General features: G+C 33.2%; 1 pseudogene; it reads left to right on the plus strand.

Moving 5' to 3' along the window:
• Positions 1-759: 759 nt before the first annotated feature.
• Positions 760-20,003, plus strand: LOC100787010 (ABC transporter C family member 3-like; annotated as a pseudogene).
• Positions 20,004-21,523: the final 1,520 nt, after the last annotated feature.

Below are 21,523 nucleotides of genomic sequence, written 5' to 3' on the forward strand. Positions count from 1 at the left end.
GAAGCGTCAAAGAAGGAAGTATGGGTCAAGGCAATGGAAGAAGAGATACAGATGATCGAGAAAAACAACACATGGGAGTTAGTAAATCGTTCCCATGAAAAAGATATCATTGGGGTTAAGTGGGTCTATAAGACAAAGCTCAACCCTGATGGAACCATACAGAAACACAAGGCGAGGCTAGTAGCTAAGGGTTACTCACAGCAACCCGGAATTGACTATAATGAGACATTTGCACCAGTAGCTCGTCTTGATACCATAAGAGCTCTAATAGCTCTTGCGTCAGAAAAAGGATGGAGTATCCATCAACTAGATGTCAAATCCGCCTTCCTTAACAGCGTACTTGAAGAAGAGATCTATGTGGAGCAGCCACAAGGATTCGTGTCTGAAGGCAAAGAAAACAAAGTGTTAAGACTAAGAAAAGCACTCTACGGTTTGAAGCAAGCACCTCGAGCATGGTATAGAAGAATCGATCAGTATTTCATGGATCGAGGATTCAGGAGGAGCAAGAGAGAGCCTACACTTTACATCAAGTCTCAAGGGCAGTACACTCTCTTACTCTCTCTATATGTAGATGATCTTATCTACACGGGAAACAATACTAAGATGATGATGGAGTTTAAAGAAGACATGATGAAGACCTTTGAGATGACCGACCTTGGTTTGATGAGTTACTTCCTCGGCATAGAGGTAAGTCAGAGAAATGAAAGGATATTCATCTCGCAAAAGAAATACACATAAGGCTTACTTAAGAAATTCAAGATGTATGGTTGCAAACCTGTTGCTACTCCACTCATAACAAATGAGAAACTACAGAAGAATGATGAAGCACCAGAAGCTTATGCATCCAAATACCGAAGTCTAATTGGAAGCCTCCTATATTTAACAGCTACACGGCCTGACATAATGTATGCTACAAGTCTTTTATCAAGATTCATGCAAAGCCCAAGTCAAATACACTTTGGAGCACGAAAAAGAATTTTGAGGTATCTACAAGGAACAAAAGAGTTCGGTATATGGTATACTACCAAAACCAACTCAGAATTACTTGGCTACACCGACAGTGATTGGGCAGGTTCAGCAGATGACATGAAGAGTACCTCTGGCTATGCTTTCTCACTAGGATCGGGAATGCTCTCTTGGGCGTCGAAGAAGCAAGCTACAGTAGCACAATCAACAGCAGAAGCAGAGTACGTGGCAGCTGCTAAAGCAATGAGTCAAGCTATATGGCTTCGTAGGATACTTGAAGACATGGGAGAAAAACAAGATGAGCCTACTAAAATCAACTGCGACAACAAATCAGCATTTGCAATGGCGAAGAATCCAGTTCATCACAACAGAACAAAACACATAGCAATCAAGTATCACTTTATCAGAGAAGCTAAAACAACTAAAGAGATCAAACTCGACTACTGCAGAACAGAAGATCAAATTGCAGACATATTCACAAAGGCTTTGCTGAGACCAAGATTTGAAGAATTACGAGCTATGCTCGGAGTCACAGAAATTTGCATCAAGGTGGAGTGTTGAAATTACTACAAATTTCTAGAATATTCTTAAATATAATATGTATGAATATGGTAGAACAATCTAGAACTATAGTGTGTATGAATATGGTAGAACAATCTAGAACTATAGTGTGTATGAATATGGTAGAACAATCTAGAACTATAATGTGTATGAATATGGTAGAACAATCTAGAACTATAAGTGTATGTATAAGATAGAAGAATCTAGAACTATCATGATACTAATATATCATAAAAACTCTAGAAAGACCTAAAGTAATGTAGAAACATTCACCACCATTGAGAGGTTGGTGACTTGAGCCTATAAATAGGCAATTGGTATGTTGTAAATGACAATCCAAGAAATCAATGACATAGCCTTCTTTCTAAAACAATTCTCTAAAACTATCAACTATTAACTATCATCTAATCAACTATCAACACCACTACTTAAAGATCTACCAAATTTGTCGTCGCTCTGTCTCCTCAAGTTTTCATACATTGGTGAAATTTTGCAGTTCCCAAACAGGGGATTTCAAAACCTAAAGCAAATACTACTGAATCGCTTGATTAGTTTGAAATCCATCGTAATTGAAGATGGAGCATTGCCTTCTCTTGAAAAGTTAAAGTTAGTTGATATTCCCCGACTGAAGAAGGTGCCTTCCGGTCTCAGCAAGTTACCAAAGCTTGAGGTTTTCCATGTTATTGATATGTCAGATGAATTTAAAGAAAACTTTCATCTCAACAGAGGACAACATCAATGGAGAATAGGTGTGCTTTTATTCTTATGCTGAATATAAATGTTATTGCTATTGTCAACTGTTTGGCCTTCAAAATATAAGTTTTATTTGATTCCTAAAGTAATTTGGAGTGTATGCATTTTTTTTGTTGGTGATTCTGCGTGTTCCTTTTCATCATTATTCATCATATATGTGTTTTTGAATTGGTAGGCCATGGGATTTTAGTGTCATGGACTTCAAATTCTCCATGTGGACTTTCACAACAATGGCACTGAATCATCATGAAACCTGCCTTGGAATTCAGCATTGCTCCTTCAAGTCCCCAAATAAACAGAATATGTGGTATGGACCTATCTTAATTTCATTAGCAAAGTGATATAAAACTTCTGAGTAAAGGGGAGTGATTTAAGACATTTAGGTTTTTGATTCAGTTCCTTCTTTAGATGTATCATGGTGGTACCATGTTATAAGAATTTCTCTTTCACGGATTGTAAGACCTTTTTGGCTTTTTCATTGTAATCTCTGTTTTCTATATCTGAATAAGGGGAAAAATAATCAATCATTCAGCTGATATAGTACTTGAAAAAAAATTAACAATGTGATATTTTCCTAATGCGACTATATGATATAGATATTGTTTCAAATTTCAGGATCTTGATCATTTTATTTTGTAAAGTTGCCTTTTCTCAAATTCTAAAATGAATAATGCTCTCTGGTCTTTTAACTGTCCTTTAATGATCAATGACTCATACTGCAAATGCTTTTACCAATTCTCAATTATCATTACTTTTTTATTGTTTTTTTTCCTAAGTAAAACCTCTTTTAAAAGTGTAACCAGTAATCAGCTAAGTTGAAGAGAATTACAAACCTTTTAGTTTAGAGTCTCATGGATACAATTTGTTCCATTCTTTTAAACACGACAAAAAAAGGACCACATTGAATTTTCAAACTTAATTTCATTTAGTTTACGACCACTATTTTTTTGGGGGAAAACAATAAATCGAGTGTTGACTCATTTTTCTGTAAAAAAATCATATTAAATTATAGGATCTAACTACGATAAAATATCACAAGGTGAAGCACTCCTCCCAATCTGTAATAGCGAATTACTCTTTTTTTTAACATATAGAAGTAGGTTATTCACTTTTTTTTAAGATCATTCTCTCTCCACTCCAACCTCTCACATTTTCCTTCCTTTCGCATGCTGGAAAAACTAAAAATCCTATTCTGGTAAACATTAGACTTGGGTAAATAAGTAGATAAGTTCAACTTGTTAAAGACTTGTTTGTACTGACTTATATTTTTCCTCTAGTTAAATGTATTGACACACAAAGATAAAAAATAAAAATATGAAAAAAATATAAAATTATTGTTTTACGGTAGAATATTTTTAGGGCATGTTAAAATAGAATTTGAGAAAACAAATATAAAAAAAATAAAATTGTCAGTAAAACAAATTTCCACAGATGGTGAAAAGTGATTCTGAAAAGAAAAAATGAAACTTGAAATGAAAGCATTATTTTGGAGCTTCAATTATCAGGAAAATTGTAGGGTAAAGTACAAGAAAATTTTGATTTTTGTAACTGTATACCCTTTCATGGATGCTGCTGAACAAATTCTAAGAGTTAAAAACTAACAAGTGCAAACATTAATTATTTAAATAGGTATAGTTGGTTATATATACATTCATTATCACCTCAAAATAAAATTTGTACAAATCAATGGCCATAAATATGATTGTAATTAAAAATACATATATGGTGACACATAATAATAAAAGATGAGGCTAGGTATTGTACATAAGTATGACATGACGTTCATCTCATCAATTTTGACGCAAAATTCTTAAGATTAAAATAGAAAATATTGAATATGCATGCATCAGTAACTTAGAAATTCTATACAAGTTAACTAACACATAGTAAATGAAAAAAAAAAACTTTGCATAAGAAAAACCTAATTAATTACAAATACTAAAATATTATGTATTTTATCAAACAATTGTATTAAAGGATAAACTTGGAAAGGAAAAAAACTTTTTCTCACTCCGCCTTTGTTACTGTCAGTTTTCCCTTTATTTTGTCTCTCTTTTTCTTTCACACCATTGTTGACATTTCCCACCCCCCACTATTGTCACATTTCCTACCCCTTTTCACTAACACCTAATTAATCACAAATTCTTAGATATGATAGTTTTTAATTATACAAGTGAGACGGAAGGATAAATTTGGAAAATAAAAAAAAAATCATTTCTCACCTTTTCTCGACAACGTTCTTGTCATATTGTCCATATGCTCAAATGTTAACCTACCTTTTTTTCCCATCACTACACTATCCCTATTCCTCTCATTCTTTCTCACCCTTTCAATCTTCTGTCTCTTCTGCTCTATCTCACGCCTTTTTCCTTGTTATTATCTACCCTATTTTTCTCCATCCCCTCTTTTACCATCTCATTGAATAATTGGTCAACTTTACCACTCCTTCTCCCTCGCTTGTAAAAAGATTTCATCACTCTTTTAAAAAAATCCTTTGGGTATAATAGGTAATTTAAGCCAAAAAAGTAAATGAAGAAGCTGAGGTGCAAAATGGAGAAAATGGTGATGAATAGACTTATGATCCAACGATTTGGTGTTTGTTCAATGAACACAATTAGGGATGTTCAAAAAACTGGTTTGAATTGAACAGAATTGTAATCGAACTTAAATCGAATTGGTTTTTTTCTCGAACTAGTTCAAGAAAAAATGAGTGCACCATTTTATAAAACTAATTTGGTTAATCGGATTGTTTCAACAAAATCAGTTTGAAAAATAGTTCAAAAATCAGTTCGAAACTGATCTGACTCTTAGAATTAGTTTAAATTGTTTAAAAATTAGTTCAGTTTAGAACCAATTTTTTAAAACCAGTTCAATTTTGAATTAGTTTCTAAATTAGTTTGACTATTTAGATATAAAACTAAATCGGTTAAAACAATTCGAAACCAATTTGGTTCAATTTTCTTACCGAACTAGTTTTTGCACCCCCAAACGCAATCATGACCTGATGAAGATTGTGGGGTGTGAGGAATAGGGAGGGTTGTTTGGTTTGCATGATTTGAATTTAATGGGCGGTAAAGGGTTTGTCTGAAGGGTAAAGGAGATGGTAGGATAGATGAATAATAGTCATGAGATATGGATAGAGAGGGGAAACTGTAGGCTCGAGAGAAGAAGAAATGAGTGAATAGGCAAATTAGTCCCTGAGATTGTACCCATTTTGTATATTAGTCCTTAACTTAATGTTAAATTCAAAATAGTCCCTATCTTTGCATAAGTTTTGCAAAATAGTCCTTCCATTAAATTTTAAAGTAACACCGTTAGTGAGGTCAATTTTAGTGCCACGTGGACTATCCAACGTGGCACTAAAGGATGATGCGGCATGACACATGGACATGCCTCCTAAAACATGACACGTCATTTAATGATAACAAAACGAGTAAATAGACAATTTAGTCCATGACTTTGTACCCCTATTGCATATTAGTTCCTAACTTAATGAAAAATTCAAAATAGTCTCTATCTTTTGCATAAGTATTACAAAATGTTAGTTTGTTTGTTTCATTATAAATGTCAGATGGAGGAACTCACCTACAACTTCTCCCCTCTATTCTTCCTTCACCATTCTCTAACCAAACACAAGATGGAAGAAACACATTAGTAAAAAAAAATACAAGACGTTGAAATCATGTTATGGCTATGTAGTTTTTGTGTGGCCATTAATTAAACTAGATATTGATCCATGCATTTCATGTGTAAAAAAAATCATACTTGATAGGGTCAGGAAATATTACGTTGAACTATATTTTAAAAAAATTGTTGAATTGATATATTTTAAAATTGTGAAATACTTGTTGAAATAGGAAATAATGACATTATCTGTGATGGGTTCTCAACTGCAAATATGATAGGGTCTCGAAATTTTAACCCTATTTACGAAGGAATTCTTGAGTTAGAATAAAAAGTTGTAGCCATAAAGGTCATAAACCTTTGAAGAAAAGGAGATTATAGAGTTTCACTGTTGAATGCAAGAACCTTAAAAATATTAAGCACATACGGTTGGTATATTACTCCAATTTTGATTTGCAACCTCAAAAGGGGCCAGAACATAAAAGAACAACTTGGTAGCAATTCAATTTTCAAACTAAATATGCTGAAACAACCTATCACCTGTACTATAACATTCCAATTTTTTTAATAAAATAAATTAAAAATAATTTTATTTAAAACAAATAGAATTTTAAGAACATAATGAGCTTTTTGTAATTGAATAAATAAGAGTAATAGTTTTAAGGTAAATAAAATAAATATATGCTTAGAAAACAAAATATTTTTTATTCATTTGACAGGAAGTAAAATAGATTTTTTTATATTAAATGATAAAAAAAGAAAAATAGAGTAAATAATAGGCCTAGATCGAGTACCCTAAATATAAATGGAGACGTAGTAGGTCACTTTTTAGATTTACCACACGTTCCTACGCTTTCTCTTCCTCTCAAATCCATTTTTCCTATTTCCTTTCCCAAAATTCTCTTTTTTTTTCGCATACACTCAAACTTGTCTCAGTAAAACGACGATTCCGCACTTGTCAATCGTTGGATCATCGTGAAATTTGAACACAAGGTTCAAAACTTATTTTTGCACACACCCACCATTGAACTTTTCGAGATAGTGTCTACGATGGAAGAAATGTCCCTCACATTGAGCTTTCTTTTTCTCGCATACACCCAAACTTTTCCCAGTAAAACTATGATCCTATATTCGTTAACCGTTGGATCATCGTGATATTTGGACACCACCTTAGGAACTCATTTTGCACATTCTCATCATCAAGATTGGTGAAATAATGTTTTTTCAGAGAGAAATTAGTCTTGCACATTGACAATGAAATAGAGGCCAAAATCTCTTTAATTTCCTCCTCTGTAACGCTTAAAAATTATAGTAGAACAATCAAAGAAAAAACTTGAGGAATCTTAGACAACCGCTGGAGATGCTGCTATTGCTGCTGGACTAGACACGTGAGCCAGCTTAGAGGTAAATGATGAGTTTATCGCAATTGGGGTTAGAATGAATATGTGTAGGGATGCTTAGGGAATCAAATCGGAGTTTATTTTGGAATGTTTATTGTACTGAAATTCTTCCTATATGATTATGTGAAATTGTGTTGAGGGGTTTTACTCTCCATGTTGTGAGAAATATTTTTGTATAATTTGTTTGTATTTTAGACAAGAATTACTGGATTGGTGTGATAAATTATTATAATAAGATTATAACATTATTGTTGAGATTGAGCATATGTGCAAAGTTGAACATGTGTTAATTTTTAAAATACATGTAAACATGTGATGGTAGATTGTGACGATGTGATATGTTAAAATTGTGGACATGAAATTTGATTGTGAATAAGTATTTGGTTAATAGTTGATGTGACAATACTTGTGTTGTGAATTATACAATAACCCGACTGGTGTTTACCTTGGGAAAAGTGTTTATGCACTATGTTAAAGGGAAAGTGTAGGATTCCTAGTTAGGAACCTAAATTATAGCACTATGTGTTAAACGTGTTTGAAACACGAGTGTGAGGTTGTGGATATTGTATAATTCATGAGCAGTGTTTGCGTGCAAAAATTATTTTAGGGGTTGAACTTGAATCAGGAAGGTGAGACCCTAACGGATTCTTCGGAGTCTAGACCTTGGGGTAAAGACACTCAGTTTGAATGCTCCTTTAAGCCTATGATGATCCCGTATGGTTGGAGCATTCTCGCAAAAAATAGTGATTTTAACTAATCACCTTATGATTTTACTCAGTGAGAGTGACCTAACATACCCATTGTGTGGTGTGTCTTGTTATGTACTCCTAAGCGCTCCAGTGTGATTTTTCACCGACATAGTACCACATTGCATATAAGCTTGAGTCTTGGTATAATTGTTGCATAGCGCTTACTAATTGTTTATTATGAAATTGATGAGTATTATTACATCTTGACCCGAGTATGTGATTCATGTGTAATGTGATTGATGATTGAAAAATAAATTTTAAATGACAAAGTGGTGAAGTGACGTGAATTGTATTAAGTTGAGTTATGTTATAAATACTTCTATAATTTATATTGATCATGTCTTTTTTTATTTGTATTTTTTTAGAAATGTGATAACTCACTTCCTGTGTGCACATGACTTTAAAGAACTTCGTGCTAGAGGACGCTGAGACACAATGCTCTGATAGGATGTGACATTGAGGATGAGTTTTATTTTAATTGCATAATGTTATTTTATTTTAGTTTGCCTTAGTGATTTAACAAAATTTCTTTTGTAAACTATGATAGTCTTGTTCTGAGCCGGATATGCTTTTAATAAGTTTTATTTAATAATAATGAAGTGAATGTGAATCTTTTACCCTTGTGAATTTATTATTCTGTATTTTTATATATTTTATTTATTTATATGTATCTCAGAGTAAATGGTATCACATATATGTTTTCATTTAAAACTAAGAACATTCATATGTCAAATGTAGACACAATCTAATATTAGTATCTTTTTATATCTATTTCAATCTCAAGAGACGAATTTGAAAATATAGAAATAAATAAAAACGAAAAGTTTCCATCAATGAATTACGTTCAAATTCAGTTGGCTACTTGTGCTAATAATGTCAACGAAGATACCTTGGATCCAAAAGAAACTCCTTAGGAATGTAGTTGATGCCAACTCGGAGATCTGTAGTAGCTTCAAGATCAATGATTTTGAATGTATGAGTCTGTGATCCCAATGGTTTAAAAAATTGAGCTTAATTTGGATTAAGGATCTTTTTGCATTGGATAAAGTTAAGCAATCTTAAAATTCTTTACCTTCAAACAAAGTAATGTTCTATGACTTTATGTGGCTTTATATCCCTATGCACAATACCAGTAGACCGAAGACCATCCAATGCAAATAAGAATAAAATGTGCCTCATGATTATTTCAATGATTCTATTTTTTATTTCCAATCCTTTGGGACTTAAACCTCGCCCAAAATTAATGTTTCAACCTAAAATTTGTGGCACCATCATTTGGTATGATATGAAGACTTTAGGCAATCATGATTTATACCATGTGATGAGAATCCTGAAACTGGCCAAATACAGGCTAAAGGCCCAAGTGGAGAAGGATAAAGCCCCCGAGTGGAGAAGGATTAAGGCCCAAATGGAGAAGAATGAAGGCCCAGAGGCATAGACGCTATCAAGACTATTAATTGTTGCTGAAGGCCCAAACTAATTTGAAGGCTTAAGTCAAATATGTTTTTTAGTTATAATTTTTATTTATTGTAATTTTGGCCCAAACTATTTAGAAGGCCAATGTCTATTTTTATCTTTTGTTCAGATACACTATAAGTATTGGTTTTTGTTTTCAATAAAGCAAACTCTTGGCATTTGATAAAATTTGGTGAGAGTTTCTCTCTGGGTTCCTTGTTGAACCAATTATCAGACTTATCAAGGTAATCCTTGTGGCGTTTACCCTGACTTATCTTCCTTCACCGGAAGTGGCGTCAACCCTGACTTATCTTCCTTCACTGGAAGTAGCGTCATCCAAAAAACTCTACAGCCTATATCAAGCGATCCGCTGCTAGTCAGGTTCACATCATCTGGTATCAGAGCTTCGGCTCTTGATACAGGTTCTATCCTATCCTATCCTTTTTTTTTCTTTGTAATTTATCTAGGTTCGTGTTTTTGTCCTTGTTCTATTATTTGCGTTCTTGTTTACATCTTGTTTCGTTCTTGTTTGCGTCTTGTGTTCTGTTATTTGCGTTCTTATTCTTGTTCTTGTTTCTCGTGTCTTTCACACTTTGTGTCAAAAAAAAAGTTGCAGAAATTTTGTAAAAAAAAAGTGGGTGTTTGATCTTTGAACACGAAATTGAGGCATTTAGAGGTGTTTTTTTTTTTAAAAGAAAATCGTGGATCAAATCCCCTTATCTAGATTCTCCTCTGAATTCTGAGCGTTTTGATATATAGTGAGCCTCAAACGGGCAACCGTAGCAAAAGTTATGAGCATTTGAAGTTTACTTGTCATATCTGTTATCTTATCTGTTATCCTATCTGTTATCTTATTTTTTATCATATATGTTATCCAAATTAAATCTAATTTGTTATCCAAATTTGATCTGTTATCCAAATCAAATCAAATCAAAATTTGTTATCCAAATCAGATTTGTTGTCCAAATAAAATCAAGTTTAATCTGTTATCCAAATCAAATTCAATCTGCTATCCAAATCAAGTCTAATCTGTTATCCAAATCAAATCTAAATCCAAATCAAATCTAATCTGTTAACCAAAATCAAATCTAATTTGTTATCCAAATTAAATCTGCTACACAGTCTGTGATAATTAAACTGTCTTTCCTGTTATATACCTTGTGTGTCTAATTTGATTCATCCAGGAACTTAAGAGGGAGTGAGTGGTAAAAGGCAAGAGTGAAAACATCACACAAAAGCCTATATTGAGAGCATCAAACACGAGTGAACTACCATCAAAGAGAGAAACACGTGAGGAGAGTGTGGTGAGGTCCTGAATTTTTTTTAAATTACTACAAAATTCTTTGTTCCTTAATCATGGCAGGAGCTGGTGACAATGGTGGTGTATATCATCAACTGGATGGATCTCAACGCTTATTACTGGACGTGATGACTACACAAATGCAACGTTTGTTGAACCGTAACAAAAAAGAGCTCTACAGGCGAATAGTCAAATCTTTCTTGTTTATTCTTAAACCTTTATCTCCTAGAGAAGTGTATGATGACCAAATCAAAATGAGAGAAAAGAGAGAACAAGAGAAAGAAAATAGTGAGGCACCACCACAGAGGAATAGGAAAAAGAAGAGTGATACACCCGAGGGAAAGAGTGATACACATAAGAGAGAGAGTGATACACATGAGAGAAAATTTAATTATTTTGCAGAGGTGAGTGAAGTGAGGAAAGTGTTACCTGCTCATGAACCACTCTATCTACAGTATTGCAAAGACAGTAAAATTTCTACTGATAATTCTAATGAGTTTACTATTTCTATTTCTCCTAGTGTTCAACCCTTATTGCAGGAATTTAAAAATTTCTTTCCTAAGGAGACTCCTCATGGACTGCCACCTTCAAGAGGCATAGAACATCAAGTTGATCTCCTTCCTAGAATTTCATTGCCTAACAGGCTAACTTACAACAGCAAGCCCCTAGAGACTCAGCATAAGGATGCACAGGCCAAAGTTGAGTATGTGAAAAGATTGTATGACCAAGTGAAGGTGCAAATTGCAAAGAAGAATGAAAGCTATGCCAAGCAAGCCCACAAGAAAAGGAAGGAAGTGGTACTTGAACTCGGTGATGATCCTGGACATTTGAGGGCAAATGTTTTCCAAGAAGGAGGGAATGATGAGAATCCTGAAACTGGCCAAATACAGGCTAAAGGCACAAGTGGAGAAGGATAAAGCCCCCGAGTGGAGAAGAATGAAGGCCCAAATGGAGAAGAATGAAGGCCCAGAGGCATAGACGCTATCAAGACTATTAATTGTTGCTGAAGGCACAAACTAATTTGAAGGCTTAAGTCAAATATGTTTTTTAGTTATAATTTTTATTTATTGTAATTTTGGCCCAAACTATTTAGAAGGCCCATGTCTATTTTAATCTTTTGTTCAGATACACTATAAATATTGGTTTTTGTTTTCAATAAAGGAAACTTTTGTCATTTGATAAAATTTGATGAGAGTTTCTCTCTGGGTTCCTTGTTGAACCAATTATCAGACTTATCAAGGTAATCCTTGTGGCGTCTACCCTGACTTATCTTCCTTCACAGGAAGTGGCGTCAACCCTGACTTATCTTCCTTCACTGAAGTAGCGTCATCCAAAAAACTCTACAGCCTGTATCAAGCGATCCGCTCCTAGTCAGGTTCACATCACCATGGGAGAATAAAATTCAAATAGAATGCAAGAACAATGTGCTTCATTAAAGAAACTTAGTGAAGAATAGTTGAAGATTATGAAACATTTCAACACAAATTTATATTTGAAAATGGATGTATTATGTAACTCCACCCCCTAACTTTCTCACACAAGGAAAGAGGGCACAAAATCAGTTTGGATAAATCTCTCAATAAAAACTTAAATAAAATGAATCAAAATTCTCACATAAGTTAAACTTAATTTTGATATATGGTCAAGTTTTAAATTGAAAAGCTCCCATAATCTAGAAGCTAATCCAAATTGGGTAATACTTTCCTTCTCAAATGCAGGACAACTGATATAACTTTATTAGAAAATTTAAGGCCTAAATAATATAAAACCCAACAGTTTATCAAATACAACCAAGCTGATTAAATACAGTACCAACATTATATGGAAACCATCTGCTCTGCATCAAGTCAACTAGGGTGGCATCCCCTTCAAACCGCCTTATAAGCCAGTATATATTCAGCCACTTTCTTTGAAGAGATCTGCAAACATTATGTGAGAATTTTTGTATTTGTGATGACTGAATCTAAATTGTTAAATGATGTGATGAAAATGTCTTTGGTTTCCCCATACAAGTACAACAATGATACCCAAAATTCGTAAGGTAGTATTAGTTTTAATAGAGCAACACCTCAACAAAACCATAAACAAAATTCACACAGCTGTTTGCAAATCTCAATGAGAACATATATGAACAAAATGGTACTATGTTGCAAAACGGATTGAGAAGAAAAGGCAGTAACTGTTGAGCAATGTCAACCCAATTAATTTAAAAAAATTTAATGACAGCCTAGTAACTGATAAGTAGCATTTGTTTCAGACTTTAAACACCTTAGAAGACTGATATGGAACACTTTTAATGACAGTTTAATAACAGTCTGAGTAACCGGTGTCTCTAAATTTAAAATGATGAAATGAGAAGAGTGTGCCACGTAAGCAAAAAGGATGTAATGGAAGAATCTCAACTTTCCCATGGCATCTTTAATACAAGTTTTTTATATAGGTTTCTTAATCATTTTTTTTTAGTTCTTGAAACACTTTTTGTGATACTTGCACTATCATGTCACTCCTAAAAAATTCATACAAAATTTTACTTCAATACTAAGAAATCACAAGAAACTTAAAAAATTCCACACATTCATATTTTTTTAAATTATAACTTAATTATTATTCAAATAAAACAGGTATATATCAAGGATTAAAAATATATTTAAGTCTGAAATAATTAATTCATTTTTGAAAAATAAATTACTATTTTCCACCCACCACCTACCATCATTTAAAACAAAACACATCACTGAATTCTAGAACCTTCCTTCCCCTTCCCCAATGTTAAAACTTCATTTTTCTTTCATAAACAAAAAAATCACCCACCATCATAAAAAAACTCCACATCTTCCATTCCTTCTTCTTCCTTTTCTATTTTCTCCCCCCTGTCATTTTGTATTCCTTTGGCCTATTCTTTTTCTTCTTCCTTTTCCTTCTTATTCGTTTCACAACCACCCTTCACCGCTTCCCCTTGAGCCATCAAGGTCGCTCCCTCATTCAACCACAGTTTCCCCTCAAGCCACCAGTGTTACTCCCTCGCAACCATGACAACCTCTCGAGCCACCATCGCTGCTCTCTCGTGCAACCATCATCAATGACGATGGAGGCAGTAGTCTGTTCATGGTCACAATTCGTGCTCTTTAATTTGGTTTGTATTTTATTCTGAGTTGAGATTGCATTGAGTGATTTGATTTGTTTGGAAAAAATGTAATTTTTTTTGTGAAATTTCATCTTTGCGTTTGCTTCATCGATTTAATATGATTTGTTGGAAGTGTTCATGTTCTTCCTTTGCTTCATCTCTACAAATTTACCCTCTTAATTTAGTTAATGGTTGGAGAGTACGAATTTTATGATAATTATGATTTTTTGTTGATAAGAAACAGTTTCTTATATAAGGAATGCACCATCTGTTGAAGAAACCAATCATGCCCAATCACTTTGCTCTAATGTCGAGGAACTTGGAAGAAATTGTTCCTTAGACTAAGAAACCCACAAAGCACCTCCGGTTGGAGATGCTCTTAAAGTAGGAGGTGACAATGTCACAACTTGTGTCTCAGAATTTATATTTTATAAATAGATGACAAAAACTTAAGAGTCAAATTAAATTATTACATTTCATGTTGATGTTATACCTGTTCCATCTTTCTCATTAAGAAAAAAATAAATATATTTTTAATTCTTATAATTTAGTATTTTTTAATCCTTACAAATTATATTTATTTTATTTTTTTCCTTAAAGTTTTTTAAATAGTTCTTTGAACCATAAAAAAATGTTATTTAAATCACTTAAAGGATGAAAAACAAAACAAACATAATTTGCAAGGATTAAAATAAAAAAATTACAAATAAAAAAGGAAAAAAAATACTGAATTAAATTATAGGGACTACAAAAGATATTTTAAAAAAATCATATATTCAATCTTTTGATATTGCAGTAACAAGAGGAAGAAAAAATAGCATGCACCTTGCATGTGTAATAAGGATTGAAACGAGGGATGAGATTTCAACAACATAGGGGTAAACAATTGGATATGTTAATTTGGGTTAAAATTGGGAATGAAAAAGTTGGATTGGTGTAGAGGGGAGATGAGATGTAGTAGAAGATAGAAATATAGAAAAATGACTCATAAATGAATATGTTGATGTGGCAAAAATAATATTGCAATCTCATAATGCATAGTTGTGTGCCTTAGGATTTATATATTTTTAATTTTGTATCCGTGCATCTATTTTTTTTGTAATATTTTAAAAATTTACACATTATTGTAAATTTATGAAAATTAGTTCCATAATTATTATGTCTCTTTTGATAAAATTAAATAAGTTAATATTCATTTTTTTACAGAAATTAATATTCGTTTACTCTTTTAGTAATTTCAATCATCTTATTTTTGTTGGTTTGATGCATATAAATACGCTTTCTTTACTTTCAAGTGCATGTAGTTTTCCAATAGTTTTTGAAATTAAAAAAATGAGAAATATAAAGGTAATTGAATTTTTCATGTTAGAGCAAATTAATTAAGTGAATAACACAAATCTTTCTTCATTTTAAAACATTACTTTTAGCTTCCTGATTTATTTTAGGAAGTTACATGATAAATTTTATGAAATTCTAAATATTAATTATATTTTTTAATACCTATATAAAAACCTTAAATATCATAAAAGTGAACTCGAGGGAGTATTAGAAGAAAAATTGTTTAAACCCGAGTGCATAAATTTACTGATATATATATATATATATATATATATATGAATATGATTTACCAAAGTTAGAGCCTAAAAATATGGAGTCAAATGAAATATTTATACCTCCAAGACATATACTCTCCGACCAACACCGTTTTTTAATTAATTTTAATTGGTACTACTAACGCTGACAAATACAATTAGCCTTCTTTAATCACATTCAGATTAGCTAGATCACAAAGTCAAAGGTTGCTATAGTACGACAAAAATAAAGGGAGGGAAAATCACAACTTGCTTGCATAAACATCTAAGATATGGTGATGTGTCAAGGAAAGGAAGTAGGATATTAATCCCAACCCGGTAGAGGGATTGGGTGGTATATTTAAGATTGTAAGGATCAAATCCTGCCCATTGTTCCCCTAGTTCATACTATTTGAGTAGTGCAACAATGGCACATGAAATACAGCCACTTGGCAATCTTTTATTTATTTATATATTAGTCTTGGGTGGTAACAGTCATTTGGAAGGTAGCATAGAATGTAGCATGCCATGAAACCAAACAAATAAATATCGAAAACTTTGGTAAGCATCATTTGGAAGCCTGAATCTGCATTTCGGATTTAGAAAGTATTAACTTATATACGTTCCTATTCTATTTGCATGATATGGTGATGTGTCAAGGAAAGGGAAAATGCCCCTCAATTAACAAGCAACAATTTTCACAAAAATTAATAATATTTCCTATTCTTTTTCCTTGATTCAGAAAAATGATGTAGCATATCATATTGAAAAAAACCTTGATAACTTGTAAGGGCATGTTTGTATATATTGAAAATGTAATTGTGGTAGTGTGAATTCCAATGTTCTTTGAAAATGTATATTGGAGGGAACTAGTTACTTGAATGATTGCTAACATATCCCATTAAAACATTGTCCTTGTTTCTGTGGTTTCAATTCCACTTCATGTGATGCAGCGGCAGACCTGTTACGTGTATGTTGTGTTTGTATGTTAGGGACTGCCAACAAATTAGATTCTCAAATGCGGATCAGGAATTAGAAGAGTATTCTGTTTTCTCTTTTTGTTGGATAGGTAGACATAGTGTGTCTTAATTGAGATTAGTGTTCCACTATCATGTTAACCTGACTGTTTAAGCGGTGAATTCTGTATAGAAGTGTAGGGGTTGGTTCGATAGCTGCTCTTGCTGCCACTGTAGTTGTGATGTTGCTAAACATTCCTGTGGCATCATTGCAAGAAAAATTCCAAGGCAAGATAATGGAGTTCAAAGATAAAAGAATGAAGGCAACGTCTGAGATTCTGAACAGTATAAGAATTCTAAAACTGCAAGCATGGGAGATGAAGTTCCTATCAAAGATTATTCAGCTTAGGAAGACTGAGGAGACATGGCTAAAGAAATTTCTAGTTGGTACAGCAATTGTTAGATTTCTCTTCTATAACGCCCCAACTTTTATTGCTGTGGATACATTTGGTGCATGTGCTCTTATCGGAATCCCACTTGAATCAGGAAAGGTCTTATCAGCACTTGCAACATTCAGAATTCTTCAAATGCCCATATACAGTTTTCCTGACACCATTTCAATGATTGCACAAACTAAGGTTTCCCTTGAAAGGATTGCATCATTTCTTCGTCTAGATGAGTGGAAGACTGATGTAGTAGAGAAGCTTCCACAGGGTAGTTCTGATAAGGCAATTGAATTAGTAGATGGAAATTTCTCTTGGGATTTATCTTCCCCTTATCCAACATTGAAAAACGTAAATCTCACAGTTTTTCATGGTATGAGGGTTGCTGTATGTGGTAATGTTGGGTCAGGCAAGTCCAGTTTACTTTCTTGTATAATAGGGGAAGTACCAAAGATATCTGGGACCCTGAAGATATGTGGTACAAAGGCTTATGTTTCTGAATCACCATGGATACAGAGTGGCAAGATAGAAGACAACATATTATTTGGTAAAGAGATGGATAGGGAAAAGTATGATGAGGTGCTAGAAGCATGTTCCTTGACAAAAGACCTTGAGGTTCTACCATTTGGTGATCAGACCACTATCGAAGAGAAGGGAATCAATTTGAGTGGTGGACAGAAGCAAAGAGTGCAAATAGCCCGTGCTCTATACCAAGATTCTGATATATACCTGTATGATGATCCCTTCAGTGCATTGGATGCTCATACAGGATCCCATCTCTTTAAGGTACTATCTTACCTAAACTCTACTGTTTTGCTACAAAATATTGTTTACAGCTATAGCTTCACAGAAATGGATTCTACTTTCTTTTGTAATAGGCAATATACTTCCAACAGAATTACACTAGTTTTGTTATGTATATGGATGTATAGGATGCCATCTAATTTTCCATTTACACTACATTGTTTCCGGAGTGCTTGCTTGGCCTTTTAAAATCAAAAACTGTGATTTATATAACTCATCAAGTAGAGTTCTTATCCGATGCTGATCTAATAGTGGTGAGTGAATCATAGACTTCTCACTAAAGAATTCAAAAATCAGCATTTAGTCAATTTACTATTTTCTCAGTATTTTTCTCTTGCTTACCATTTATTTAGGTCATGAGAGAAGGAAGAATAACTCAATCAGGAAAATACAATGACATTCTCAGGTCAGGCACTGATTTTATGGAACTTGTAGGTGAACACAAAGCAGCTTTGAGAGAAGTCCTTTGAGAGAAGGCCAACATTTAAAACATCAACTACCACCAAGGAGGACACAAGTTCAGTAAGTTGTTTTGAACTTGACAAAAATGTGGTATATGATCAAATGATACGTCAGATGACATAGTTAAACCCAAAGGACAACTAGTTCAAGAAGAAGAACGGGAAAAGGGTAGAGTAGGGTTTAATGTCTACTGGAAATACATCACAACAGCTTATGGAGGAGCTCTTGTACCCATCATATTACTTTCAACGATACTCACTGTGGCTTTTCAGATTGCTAGCAATTATTGGATGATTTTGGCTACTCCTATCTCTGCAACTGCAGAACCTGATATTGGAAGCTTTAAACCTATGGTTGTCTATGTTGCTTTGTCAATTGGAAGTTCCATTTTCACCTTTGCCAAAGCATTTCTTGCTGTGATAGCTGGATACAAGACAACCACTGTGATCTTTAATAAAATGCATTTGTGCATTTTTCGAGCACCAATATCATATTTTGATGCCACCCCGAGTGGGCGAATCCTTAATAGAGTATGTCATACTATGTTGACAATTTTCATGGTTTAATTTTAAAAGACACCTTATTTACCTGATATTCTTAACAGGTTATTGCATTGTTTTGAAAGTTTGATTCCTCTATTTTTTGTATTTTTTTTTACAAATGACCTTATTGCTGGCTTCCACAGACCAAAGTGCACTAGATATAAACATTTCAAATCTAGTATGGGCAATTGTCTTCAATCTGGTTCAAATCTTGGGAAATATTGTTGTGATGTCTCAAGCTGCATGGGAGGTGTTTATAGTATTGTTTCCAATCATGGCAGCATGCATATGGTACCAGGTAGCTTTTTGGATAATGTCACCAAATGAATCTAATTTTGACTTTCATTCCTCCTATTTTATTTTCCAAGGCACGTGTTTAACGTGTATTTAAATTTTGTTACATAAGTTTTGAGAGGAATAAAATTGTAGGAACTGGATTAGGGGCAGTTATGACAGTTAGTTCTATACTAGAAACTGTAGGATGACCTTTATGTGTAGAAAATAGTTACAGGTAGTTATGTATTAAGGATATATTATCTAATAGTAGGTGTGTAATTAGGAAGTGTGAAATTATTTTCTGTTTGTGGACAAAGAATACTCTCTGTAGAAGACTATTGTCTCTGGAACAGCAACTGTATTGTTGTATTTGTGTAATAGGAGACTTTTGCCTCTGGGACAACATGTGTATTGCTGCATTGTCTGCGATTTAAGTGTTTGATATTATATTTTATTACTTTATCAACTGGTGTTCTATCAGCAAAATGAAACTCACTGATATTATTATGCCAATAATATCACTATATATGCTAACAGAGTGCTTCAATAAATGCAGCGATACTATTCTGCATCAGCAAGGGAGTTGGCACGATTAGTAGGTACATGCCAAGCTCCAGTAATACAACATTTTTCTGAAACAATTTCTGGATCAACAACCATAAGAAGCTTTGAGCAAGAATCAAGATTTAATGACATAAATATGAAATTGATAGACAGATATTCCCAGCCCAAATTATACAGTGCTACTGCAATTGAATGACTGAATTTCAGATTGGATATTTTATCCACTCTCACATTTGCCTCCTGTTTGGTTTTCTTGATATCTTTTCCAAATTCAATGACTGATCCTGGTGAGTACTTCAAACTACATACATTCACTAGTCATACTTGACTCCTTATGAAACTAAGCACAAAACTTGATTCCTTTTTTACTTCAAATGTGCTTTTTTTTAAGGTATCGCGAGATTGGCTGTGACATATGGACTTAATCTAAAAACCCATCATTCTCAAAGATGACACAGATACAACTAATAAGAAAATAGGTAATAACACTCCCAAGTCAGAAGAAAATTTTAATAACTTGATACAAAACACACAACAATCTAAATAGGAAGAAATAAGGCACATGAGCACAAGCCTCAAGTTTTTCTATTAGATAAAAACAGTAAAATCACTAGCAACACGAAGAAAGGGTTCAGGGATCAGGTAAACTCACCTTTCAAATTTTGAAGCCGCAAGCAAGCTGCCCTTCGTCCGTGTGTTGCTAATCGAGAAAGGCAAAATAAAAGCCCCTACCTACCAGCGAAACAAAAACCTTGTCTTGACAATGCCTTTCATTACACATTTTCAAGCAAGCAACACCAGGGCATGGGTACTTACCAGTTCATACAATCGGACTGCGGCACGACACACCTTGAACAGGGCTTAGTGATGGGTCACAGACTTCTGTTCGACAGGGCTTAGTGATGATGGGTCACAAACTTCTCTTTCAACGCTTGGTGAAGACAAGGGATGCTGGTAAAGACCAAAGGGGGCGCTGGGTGAAGAGTGGAAAGGGATGGCTGTAAAATCCCTAATTTGAGGGAAATAAAACAAAGGCGGTTCCTTATCCAAACCCGTCCTTGAACATTTTTTTATATTTACAAAAATGCCACCCAGCGAGTTACTAAGACGGTTATTTATAACCGCCTTAGAATTTACGTTGTAAAAAATTATTCTCAGCTTTGATAATTACAAGTTTGCCACCGCGCCACTATCTAAGGCGGTTCTGGATAACCGACTTAAATACTACGTCGTAATAAAACATTATTCTAGTAGTGTTGACAACAACAGCGTTGAATCATCATGAAAACTGCCTTGGAATTCAAGTCCCAAATAAACAGAATATGCATGTGAACCTATCTTAGTTTCTTTAGCAAAGTGATGTAAAACTTCTGAAAAAAGCCCAGTGATTTACCACATGTTGCTTTTTGATTAGTTCCTTCTTAGATGTATTATGTTTGCACCATGTTATGAGAATTTCTCTTTCAAGGATTGTAAGACCTTGTTCATTGTAATCTTTTTTCTTGTTCATTCTAATTATTTTTTATTTTGATAAAATTTCTTTTGCTTGTGGTTTCTCATGGATGCTTCCATTCACTACACCAAAATCATGGCAACAAAATTAAACAAAACAAATAATCAATCATACCTTGCGTGTGCATATATATATATATATATATATATATATATATATATATATATATATATATATATATATATATATATATATATATATATATATATATATATATATATATATATGATTTGAAATTTCAGAATCTTGATCATTTTATTTTTTTTGTTGAATTGGTCATTTTATTTTAATAAATAACATAATATGTCAGATAGAATCAATTATTTATACCATAAGTAAATAATATGAAAAATCTACTTATTTTTTAAATTTTTTTGAAAAAATGATAGAAAACCAAACATTTTGATGAAAAATAAACAATAGAAGAAATTTATTTATATGTTTAAATTTTGAAAAAATA

The sequence above is a fragment of the Glycine max genome, chromosome 18, assembly GCF_000004515.6.
Source record: "Glycine max cultivar Williams 82 chromosome 18, Glycine_max_v4.0, whole genome shotgun sequence".
NCBI classification, from domain to species: Eukaryota; Viridiplantae; Streptophyta; class Magnoliopsida; order Fabales; family Fabaceae; genus Glycine; species Glycine max.